The sequence below is a fragment of the Mixophyes fleayi genome, chromosome 3, assembly GCF_038048845.1.
Source record: "Mixophyes fleayi isolate aMixFle1 chromosome 3, aMixFle1.hap1, whole genome shotgun sequence".
Classification (NCBI taxonomy): Eukaryota; Metazoa; Chordata; class Amphibia; order Anura; family Limnodynastidae; genus Mixophyes; species Mixophyes fleayi.
In genome coordinates this window covers 116,640,892-116,652,950 of record NC_134404.1, presented here as the reverse complement: position 1 = coordinate 116,652,950, position 12,059 = coordinate 116,640,892, and the positions used below count along the sequence as shown (strand labels likewise).

General features: G+C 40.9%; 1 pseudogene; it reads left to right on the top strand.

Moving 5' to 3' along the window:
• The first annotated feature begins 5,130 nt into the window (after positions 1-5,130).
• Positions 5,131-7,675, top strand: LOC142142753 (E3 ubiquitin-protein ligase TRIM39-like; annotated as a pseudogene).
• The last annotated feature ends 4,384 nt before the right edge of the window (positions 7,676-12,059 follow it).

The window sequence follows — 12,059 nt, the reverse complement described above, 5'->3', positions numbered from 1 at the left end:
TGAATGGGGTTTTAATCTCCCTAATAATCTGGCAAATGTATGGATGACCATTTAATAACGTTAATTATGCAGCCAACTCCTCGCAAATGTACTTCTGATTTAACCTAAGAAATATAGTTCTTATTTTACCTTAAATCCACAGGATCAATATTCATATAATAGCTTATGCTTATCTCTTCAAGATTAACCAGAGACAAGATATATTTTCATTTAAAACGTGTTGTATTATTAACATTCAAATTGTAAATCTTATGTATATATTATAAAACAGTATACAGTGTAACAATATATTACACAAAGTATAGATTTTGGTGCAATACATTACATTCCTTGCCTGTTATATAACTATACGTGTCATTGTGTGTGTGTTTTGACTAACTATTGCCTAAAGCTGTATGTGTGTGTGGGGGTAGGGGGGGTAGGGGGGTTCCTGTGTATGTGTGGGAGGGGGACACACAGGAAAGACTTCATTCATCTCACATGTATACGGTTACCATTTCTCCTATTATTTCATTTCACTTATCTCAGTCAAAGTCCAACAGCCATTATTCACTATCCAGATTCCCTTCACATGGTAGCTTCTAGATCACCTTCATGTTGCCATATTAACTGTTTCAATTTCTTCAGCAATAAATCGCATTATTTCAAAGTTTTTCATTACAAACTACCCTTTAACAATCTGACCACTTCCTGAACAACAGTATCAATGGCAGGGTTCAGTTCTTAAACCTCTAATAATATACTTGTAAATCCAATATAAATATCTATTTTACACAAAAGACATCTATTCTAAATATCTTTTGCAACAGTCACAAATGCTACAATTTAAATCAACAATCCATCCTAAATATAACAGGAACTCCAGGAATTGTACAGTATTACAGGAGTCAACACATTGTCAGCCATCTATAACCACATGTACTTGTAATGGCCTAATTTACTGCCAATGCAACTTTCATAGCAACAGGGCCCAGTTCTTATTAGACTACATAATCACATACAAATCAGATTAACACCATATAACTACCTATTTTATATCTACACAGCATTGCAGCTTTACTACAAGGCATGCAGTTATGTAACACTATTCATACCAAACCAATGTCTAACTTTTAAAACCAACACAAGCTCCAAATAACTCTGGCACTAACATCATTTTATCTGAACTCAGACAATTCCATTAACATTTACCATCTGTATACAAACTTCCATATCTCAGCTATATTCTAACCAACGACAAATGATCATTCATTCTGACGTACTCTATCACATATGCAGCCAGATTCGACCACCTTATATTCATTTAATTCAAAACTCCAGTATAACATTTTCCTGCTAGCCAGGGCTCCCCAGGTCCCAAGCAACTTACTATCCAGTATGTCCAACTAGGAGCCAGGGGCGGATCTAGAGAATGGTTATACCCTGGGCGATTTAGGGGGGGGCGATTTAGGCCCTGCCCCTTTCTGACTTCTGAGGCTGCCGGCGGCTGCACACTATGTGCAGGTCCTCTCGGCAGTGACAATGTGCTGCCCGGCTGCTCTGATTGTGTTTAAAACACAATCAGAGCAGCCGGGCAGCATACTGTCACTGCCGAGAGGACCTTTACATAGTGTGCAGCTGTCGGCAGCAAGCCCCCGCTAGGGTGGGCGATTGCCCCGGTCACCCCCCCCCCCCCGTGGATCCATCACTGCTAGGCGCTGTCTGCATGTCTTATCAGCAGGGCACCAAGAGACACTTTGTGCTCTTTGCTACATAACATAATACCTTTCTACTGGGCAGAGTTTACCTTTCCACAGAAAGGGATCGCAGCCTTTCACATGTTAATTTGACCAACTGCTCAAGACTTGTATCTCAGGTATTCACAAGTTCCATACTAACAGGTGGGGGGAGGGATTGTATGTGCAAACTCACTGTCCTCATTCAACGATGGCTTAATTCTGATATTATGTTATAAAATGAAATATAAAATAATAGATTATTTATATACTCTTCATCACTATGGATATTACATGGCTATATGCATGTTTTTATGCACCTGCTATCAATGGGTGTGGATGAAATGGATTAGAAGGGGGTCTATATACTTATGGCCATGAAGTGTATATATCAATGTGTGCGTTTTACAGTACTATTCTTGGTTCACTTTTAAGCCAGAGTGTTATGGGTTCTGAAATATTCTTTTATTTTTTTTAGGGAACCCAAAATCCTAAAGTGACCCCTGCCCATTATTAAAGTAATTATATCGTTTTCAAATAAGCATTGCCCAATCAATTGTATTGTGTTTCTAACGCACAAAGTGATTTATTTTAGCAGATGTAAATAGTCAACAGTTCAATACATTATTATATTATGATACAGTATAGTACAGCCAATACCACAAGATACATACCGCGCTCGTATTGCATGCACTTCGCTACGCTCCCACGGGACAAAGTGAACAGTATATCTCTATGGAATACTGTAATCAGAGTGGACTGAATACTGGGAGCGCAGCTATGATCATATATACACATTCAGTGTTACAGAGAACAATGCAAATGACGTGGCTTGCTTCCATAGGTCCAGACCTCGGGCGGGTCCAGGGTACACAGGTCATAGGCTAGTTCAGACTGAGGAATCCAAAGGTGGGGGTCGTCTCTCCAGGGGATGTGCTCCAGTTACAATGAGTTCATTAGCATTTCACATTCTGATATCAATCTGGCTATTTATTCCCTAACATCAATAACTAGAGTATGCAATATGCGATCTCTTCGGCGATGGAACCGGACAGCTGCTGATGAATAGGGGTTTAATATGATACTAGACATTCTATAACCTGAACCTTAAATATCACTGAATTGCACATGTAATCTTATTATATAAACTAATAATAAACCAAATACTATCTGCTCATAAATTACAGTGTAACGGAACCAATATGAATATGAATTATATAAATAATTAAATGTTGTAATGCAAGTGTGTCCGTGCGTATTTTACCTTGCAATCGCCGTATGCCACGTGCAGCGTGGCATACTGAGTGCAATCGACCAATAAAACAATATTAACCAATATACTTTCGTTCATTTAATTATACGACTTCGACACCATAGTCATTATATTATATGTAACCCCCTGTGTGTGTGGTCCTGGGGTGCATAGAGGGGTATTGCACTTTCCTTTGCCCCGGCTGTCAGGCGCCGTCCCCGCTGATCCTCCTTCAGCTGGGGAACGGACGCCCTCCTTCCTTCCGGCCGCAAGCGCTCTGTTGCTAGGCAACAGACGCGCTGCGGCGTCTGCCTCAGAGGCTTGTCGGGCGCATGCGCCCTGCCTCGTCCCATTGCTTAGCAACGGGACGCTACCTGTCCAGCGGGATCCCCGCCTCCTGGCTCACCCAATCGTTCTACAGCCTGTCCTATTTAAACCTGGCTCTGGCGCCATTAGGGTGCCAGAGTAGCAGGTTCAATCCTAGTGTTCCTGGTTCTCCTGCTCCTGATTGTGCTCCCAGCATTCTTGCTATACTGTTGTGACCCGGCTTGGCGACTACTCCTTCTTCTGTGTGACCCGTTTATACTGTGACCTCGGCTTGGCGACTACTCTCTCGGATTCTCCCTGGTACTGTTTATTCCTGATTGGCTCGACCCGGACCGTCTGACCCTTCTACACTACACCGGCAACTGGCTAATAGGACTGCGACCGGCATACCCTGTGCAGCGAAGTCCAAACCTCTTTGCGGGGGTCCCTGACAAATACCAGGGGTACGTTAGACTCCGCACCTATTAGTTTAGTAGCGCTAATACCGGTTAGTGTCCTGCTATTGTTATCCTCAAAAGGCTAACGGCCTGACACCGGCTAGCTCTCTGGCTTGGGCATAAATGATTAGAGGGTTCCTGCAGATGCAGGTTTTCAGCAATGTGTCTTTGAGGTGTTAGGACACAGGTGTGGTATCTTAGGGTGCAGTGCAAACAGATGTCTCCATGATCTGAGTACCGGACCATCTCGATAATATACATTTTTTTTTACACTCCCCTTCACTCCAGCACGACACCTGAGTTGCAAATTACCATAAAATAAATATGTCCATCTTTCTCACCCCAGCGCAGTTACTCACCCTCCTCTGTGGGGGCCTTATCCCTGGGGCTTTAACACACGCTCACTGTGCTCTATCTGTCCCTCCTGGGATTCTCACACTCACTGCGCAGTCTCTGACGCCGTCTCCGTCCGGTGTTCTCTCAGCCTCGCTCTTACTAGTGTCCTCTTGCAGCCTCTTCACTCACCCATTGTTCTATAACACTCTCTCTGGTGCCCTCTCTGCCCCTCTCCTTAGGGTCTCCTACATGTTCTCCTCTATCTATACATGGGGGCTCTATATGGTAGATCCTCAATGCTGCCGCTATTAATTTGCTCCACATTGTTTTGCCAGTGACCCCCCTTCTTTATTGGGGACTCCCCATTTTTACTTTCTCTTCTTTACTGTTATGGTGACTCCTTCCCCTTCTTCTGGCTCTCTGAAGTTGGGGACTTCTTCCCGTCTTTATATGCAGCCACTCTCTGAGGTCATTTCTCCATGAAATCTGTCCCATGTCACTCATATTGTCTTAGTTATAATGTACTTTGACCCCACTAAGCAGCCATTGCTGGTGTGTCTCCTCTGGGTCCTAGTGCCCGCCCTCACATTCAGTCACTGGGAGATGTGTATAAAAAAGCCAGAGGGGGCACTACATGTAAAAACCATTTTCTAAAAATGGTAGATAGTAGACATTAAAGAATACTTGTGTTAGGTTTTCCTTTTAGATAGCTATAGCACTTTTACACTGTTTACTATGTGATCATGAATAAAACAAATTATATTTATGCCTTCAATAATTTTTTTTAATAACAAACAAAATAATGATATTTTTTTTATAGATTACAGTTGTGCAATCACTGTAAAATGAATTATTTTCATCCTATTAAATGAACTTTTTATTTTCCAAAATATGTACATTTTTCTGCATGATGTCCCTTTATGTATTAGATGTGTCTCTTAATATAAATGAGCCTATAGATATAATGTGAGTGACAAGCTCAGCCTCTCCCTGTGTGGAGAATGTGATCTCACTGGTTTCTGAGTGTCAGAGCTTCACTTTCATTTCTCTCTTCTGCTGTCAGCGATGGCGTCTGCTGATCTGAGACAGGAGCTGGACTGTTCCATCTGTCTGAACATTTATACAGATCCTGTAACACTGAGATGTGGACACAACTTCTGCTGGGTCTGTATTGATCGTGTGCTGGATACACAGGAGGGGTCTGGAGTTTATACCTGTCCTGAATGCAGAGCAGAGTTTCAGGATCGTCCTGTCCTGGAGAAAAACAGAAAGCTGTGCAACATAGCAGAACATGTCCTTTGTATTCCAGAGGAGGAAACTGGGATATTCTGCACTTATTGTGTCCACTCTCCAGTACCTGCTCTTAAAACCTGCCTCAGGTGTGAAGCTTCTGTATGTGATATACATTGTAAGACAGACAACAAGTCAGCAGAACATGTCTTAATTGATCCCACCACTTCCATGGAAAAGAGCAAATGTTCCATCCATGATGAGATTTTGAAGTATTTCTGCACTGAGGACGCTGCCTGTATCTGTGTGTCCTGTAGTTTGGCCGGAGAACATCAGGGCCACCTGGTGGAGATGCTGGATGAGGCCTCTGAGAAGAAGAAGGAAAAACTGAGAAATGTTCTGCAGAAACTGACCACAAAGAGAGAGGAGACTGAGAAAAGAGTCCAGAGTCTGCAGGGGCGCAGGAGAGCCAACCAGAAAAAAGCAGCTGGTGTAACAGAGACATTCACTGCCCTGTTTAGAGACATCAGGAGACAGCTGGAAGAACTAGAGAAGAGAGTCCTGAGCGAGATCTACAGGCAGGAAAAGAGCGTTTCACTCTCAGTCTCTGATCTCATCCAGCAGCTGGAAATAAAGAAGGACGAGCTGTCCAGGAAGATGCGTCACATTGAGGAGTTGTGTAACATGTCTGATCCAGTGACTGTCTTACAGGAACCAGACACAGGTGACTTGTGTGATACTGAGGACAGAGAGAGACATGATGACCAGGTCCATGGTGTAGGAGATCTGGGTGTGGGTCTCATCTCTGGGAAATTACACACATTATCTGATATAATAACAGGTATAAATCTATGTTTATATGTACAGGAAGCTACAGACATATTACTGGATGTAAACACAGCTGGTAATAATATACATATATCAGGTGACAGGAAAACTGCATCTGTGTCAATAAACCAGAAACGTCCAGAAACACCAGAGAGATTTCAGTATAATCAGGTAATAAGCACCAGGAGATTTTCCTCAGGGCGACATTACTGGGAAGTGGATGTCAGTAAATCAGGATGGTGGAGGGTAGGGATGTGTTATCCCAGTATAGACAGGGGAGGAGATCAGTCACTCATTGGCTGTAATAATAAGTCCTGGGGTTTGGGTGGGGGGTGAAATTATCAGTATACAGTGAGACATAACAGTAAAGTGATCCAGTTACCTGACAATATTCCCTATGATAGAGTGAGGATATATCTGGATTATGAGGCTGGACAGCTGTCCTTTTATTCTCTGTGTGACCCGATCAGACACTTACACACCGTCACTGCCACCTTCACTGAGCCTCTTCATGCTGCATTTTATGAATGGGGAGGTTGTATAAAGATATCTGGGTGATCAAGAGTTGGGGGTAATCTGCCCAGAGACTGGTGACATCACAGGGAGGGGAAACCGGTTGGTACCATTTAGCCAATAGAATGAGCAGTGGGTGGAGCTACAGCTGAGCTTCTCCCATTTTGGTATATTATAAACATTATTTATAAATATATAAATATACATGTATGTGGGTGTTCCCCATCTCTAAGTCACTGATAGCTGTGATTGGCTTCAGTAACTGTCTGTCAGCCAGTGTATACCCTATTAGTCAGTGCTACGCTGGCTCCTATTTGCTGTAATGTTTGCAGGGGGGTGAATGGGGTGTGGTCTCTGTAAATCTTCTGGAGGAGAACAGTTATCCGGGTGTGATATATGTTTCTTTATTGTGTTCAGTAATATCAATATCTTACCAGGAAAATGACCCATCACACATATTGGTAGATAGTGTGTTATATTAGTGTAACCTGTAACACACTTAGTGGGGGGGGTCACTATCAACCTGATTGTCACATTGTTTGTAAACAGCTTAATCACCCAAAACTTTCTCCAAATTATTTATTTCTACAACAAACCTCTGGGAATTCAAGACTGTGGTTCTTACATCATACAAGATGACTTGGACTACAACTCCCAGCATGCCTCACTGCTTAGCTGTAGTAACATGATATTTGTCTGAATCACACAAAGTAATTATTATTATTTTATCTCCATTATAAAATTGCTCATTATACAGTGTTCCCTCTTTTTTCAACTCCCTTTATTACAGCACCTTTAAGCTGGTATTATAAAGAGGGAGCATTGTACCTATAGCTGTGTAAGTAAAGTCACCTTCAGATGTGCGCAGTGTGGGAGGGGTTAATGGGGCGGATTCAGTTCACCGCGAGGTCCCGTAGGGGCCTCTCACGATGACATTCTGCTGCGTAGGTCATAGAGGTGCGAGCAAACATGTGCGGTGAGATCTCTATGGTAATAACTGGTAGTGTGCGCAGCCGCTCATCGTGTGAGGCCCCTACATGACCTTGTGATAAAGGTACGTAGCCTAGAGAATGTACTAAAGAAGGCTTTGAAGGGTTTTCTGGGAGTAGGGAAGAAGAGTAGGAATAAATGTTTAGCTTTACTATGCTCAATAATAAATTCTTTTATCTGTTACACACCGGGGTATGACATATTACATATAACTATCACTTTTGCATTTGTAGGGGTCAATAGCTGTGTATGGCCTCCTAGGCTCCCCCTTGTTATGAAATAAACACATGTTTGGTTATTAAAAATAAACTTTATTACCATTAATTATCCAAGAATCTTTCTTTTTTTATTATATTAAATTGTGGTGTTAAATATAGAAGTATATAAATGTGACACTATTACTTACAGTCGGCAGTAACAAAGCAACAACAAAACATATGAACTGCTGTATTTTTAAAACATTACAAAACATTATGATCCTGATACATAAAGGAACGTAAGTCCCTCTGTGCAGTATTTTGTGTGAAATTTCTCTGCGCTTGCTAAGAAACAGACTTCACACCAGTGAGCGCAAATGACACTTCTGAGCCTACGGTTTAAAGGGTGGAACGGGGGAGGGAGGGGCGTAGGCAGTGTACAGTGAGGGCGTGCCAAGGCTGAGTGCGCACATTCCTCTGATTCATGCTCTGGGCATCTCTCTGGTACGTGATTTTTAGCTGTATCACCTGCACCAACTACAGGTCAGGTGTAAGTGCTGACTGATAGTGGTGACGGACACGTATGTATGCCAGAACATGTGTTTGCAAGTAAGAGCAACTGTAAAAATACATTTTATGCACAGTACATAGTAAGAACATCCTGATATATGTATATCATGTAAAAAATTGTTTTTTAAGTTTTTTATTACAGATTATAGTGTTGAGAGTTTTTAATGTATTTAAAAAAAAATTCAGTGTGTTCTGATGGGACTTTATATTGTACATTTGCATTGTGTGTATCCTGCAGTGTGTTCTGTCTGTCTACATACAGCAAGTACCGTATAACCAGAGTGTACTTACACCCGTATTCAAATGGAAATGTTTCTTGAGATCCACTTGTAGAATATGGGTGTATGTGCGGCAATTTCCATCCGATATTAACAAACGCAAATTGCGCTCACTTTGCGTTTCTTGATGAATCAGGCCCTGTGTGAGTAACATTACTGTTAGATGGTTTTATTTACAATTCTGGTCTAAAGTCACATTTATGAACTGACGTTTACTTTATAATACTCTCTGTGACTCATGTTGTTAATAGTTGAACTATTCCTATCACTAACTTACATACCACTTCAGTAACTAACAGGTTATTACTAAGGATAGATTTACTAAGCAGCGGTTTAGTAATGGTTTTTGGCACTTTGATTTGTGGTTTGAAAATAAATTCATTAATAAATACTTTCCAGAAATGAAAATAAATCCCTGATAGACGACACGGATCTCTTATGAGGAGCAGCTGACGAGAAAGAGTTAATCACAAGGGCCCACCTACTTAAAAGCCGAGCAACTAATCAGGAATGGGCTCTTACACCACTGGTCAAATTACAGATAAGAGACCACTTCTGATTGGCTGCCCAGTTTTTAAGTAGGTGGACTCACCAGCAATTAACTCACTTCATGTTGGATGCTCCTCTGATATCGGCCTGTTTCTTCCATCAGTGTTTTCTTTATTCCCCATATGTATTAGTCAAATTAAGGAAAGAAGATTTCAAGTAGTTATCAGAATTAAAATTATGGGGACAATAATAATGGAAGTATTAATGTGGCCATATTAGTTATTTAGTTTATCTTAAGGGGATAATTAATTATCTATTTTATGCAAAGGGAGCATTACATTTTATTATTTATTGTAAGGGGGTACTGTCTTTCATTCATTAGAGGGCAGACACTTGTAGTGCACAGTTTCGGCTCTAGAAGTAATAATATGCACTGTCGTCCTCTAACCAATCAGAACGAACCCTCTCTGGATTGGTTGATTGCGGGCGCTGCCCCCGGTGTGTCAGTCACATTGTGGCTCTACCAGGAGAAGGTCAGTATTGTTTATAAGATTTTTTTTTTTCTCTATCCTTTGACCTGGAAAAGAAGAAAAAGAATTAGGAGTTGGGGGTTATTTTGATTTAACGCACCCAAAAATCACTGAATTTATAGGCTGTTTTCTGTTGAATAAGAATTTAAACCTCACAATGACTGGATGCATTTTGTGCAAGTGATGTACTTTAATAATATATGTAATGTTAAATACTTTCATGTCAAAAAAGACAAAAGTATTATAGGAATGATACCTTTATTGGCTAACCAAAAAACATTGCTTATATTTGCTGGCTTTCAGTGCACAGAGGCCCCTTCATCAGGCAACTTTGTGCTCTGAAAGCTAGCAAATATAAGCAATGTTTTTTGGTTAGCCAATAAAGGTATCACTCCTATAATACTTTTGTCATTTTTGACACAAAAGTATTTAACATCACATAGATTTTTCTGGCTAACACGGTACTGCAATAATAATAAGAATATTTTTTTTTTTGCTTTACTTTAATAATAATAAATAATAATAGTAAATAATGTGTACTTCCTATGTTGGACACTAGAGGGTATTGTATCCACAATGTATCTGCAAATCTTATTTTATTTATTTAGTGATTGTCCTGTTTAATATTTGACTGTATAGATTTTAGCCGTAATAAGGTTATTGTTGTAGGAGGCAAATGCTGGACATATTTATGTAGGAAATATGTGTCCTCTGTACAAAATGATCTATATTGATAGACAGGTACCAAGTGTTGACAACCAGCATCACGTCTTTAGGGGTAGCAGAGAAACACCGGTACCAATTCCATCCACTGCAGAGGAGTCAACACCCAGAAGTACACTCGTAAATCTGTTCTGGGAGACCCCAATTGCAGTTAACACCTGAGCCAAGGATTTTGCAAAGACTGTTGTCCAGCATGTAGTACCAGTTTTTCCTGTTGTTTTCCTGTCCCGTGTTTCTCACATCTCATTCTCTTTTCAGAACAGTTAATTCTTTCAATTGTGAACAAGTGACAGAGGCTGGTTCAGGTAGTGATATTGAGGAGTTAGGAATGAAGGACAAGTTGTTAGCACAATCAACCAATTACTCTATTCAATTCAGGGGTAAAAGAAAATTTGCTAACCTTGGAGCATGGAGACAGTGTGAGGGGCTATTGTTGGAGGGGTATTGCGCCCGTAAGTACTTTGAACCCATATTTGATACCATACTGGGTAGAAGCTGTTTGCAGCGGTCCAGCTCTTTTCTGCAATCAAGAAAGAAGAATCGTGGATTTTACAAATATGCGGCCCTCCTGGCTGAAGCAAAAAAGACTTCAATCAACAAGGGTGCCCTTCTGGCTGAAGACTGCAAGCAACAAGGGGGACTTTGTGCCCAAGAAGAACAGAAGAGAAAAATTTGCAAACCTTGGAGCTTGGAGACAGTGTGAGGGGCTATTGTCGGAGGAGTATTGCGCCCATAAGTACGTTGACCACATAGTTAAAAAGAGGTACACCCAGCGATGCCAGTCCAGTAATATTCGAACTTGAGCAGGCATCCTTGAGAATGATTATCATTCTTGGGAGGGTAAAGTTTTAGACCAAATTGAGTGCTGGGTGTGCTCTCACGTGCCTCAGAGATTATATCAAGTAGGACTAGTTCTCTTTCCACTAAATATTCCTGAGGTACACAAATTATGGGGTGAAAGATCACTAGTGGAAAGGTAAGATAGCTAGGTCCATTAGTCTTGAGTCTCCCAATATTCGGTGGATCACTGTTTCACGTACAAAAAATTGGGAGACTGGGAAGAACGAACAGACAATAGCCCGCCCACAAGTGTGGAAGAAAAGAACTGTTGATATTATTAGAGTGTATATACTAACTCAGGTTGAAGGAGATCGTAAATGACATTGTTGATAGACATAGGATGATGTTATTGGTGAACATGCAGTATTTAAATGTTGTCTAAGCTAAAATACATACTTTGGACAGATGAACATGTTCAGCATGAAGAACTGTATTAGAATATTCTATATTCTATCGCACCCTTGAGGGGTATACAAAAGAGTATCTCCACTCTCCAGAGGTATATGTTCCATAATAAATGAAAATTGTTTCTAGCATTGTGACTCTCTTTTATGGTAACTTGACTGAGATCCACAGACAGTGTGGTCATACGCAAAGGGGGACATACATTACAGAACAATGAAACATACTACTGAGATCCTGCAATAAAATCTTTAAGGTGATAGTTTTGTGCACTATCAAAGGGTGGAGCTGGCAAATTCTAATAATTGGATGAAAGAAAGTATATTGTTTAATATTGTTTTACCGTGCAATTGCGATAAGTACACCATGTGTTATGGAGCAATCGCACGATAAATAAAGCAC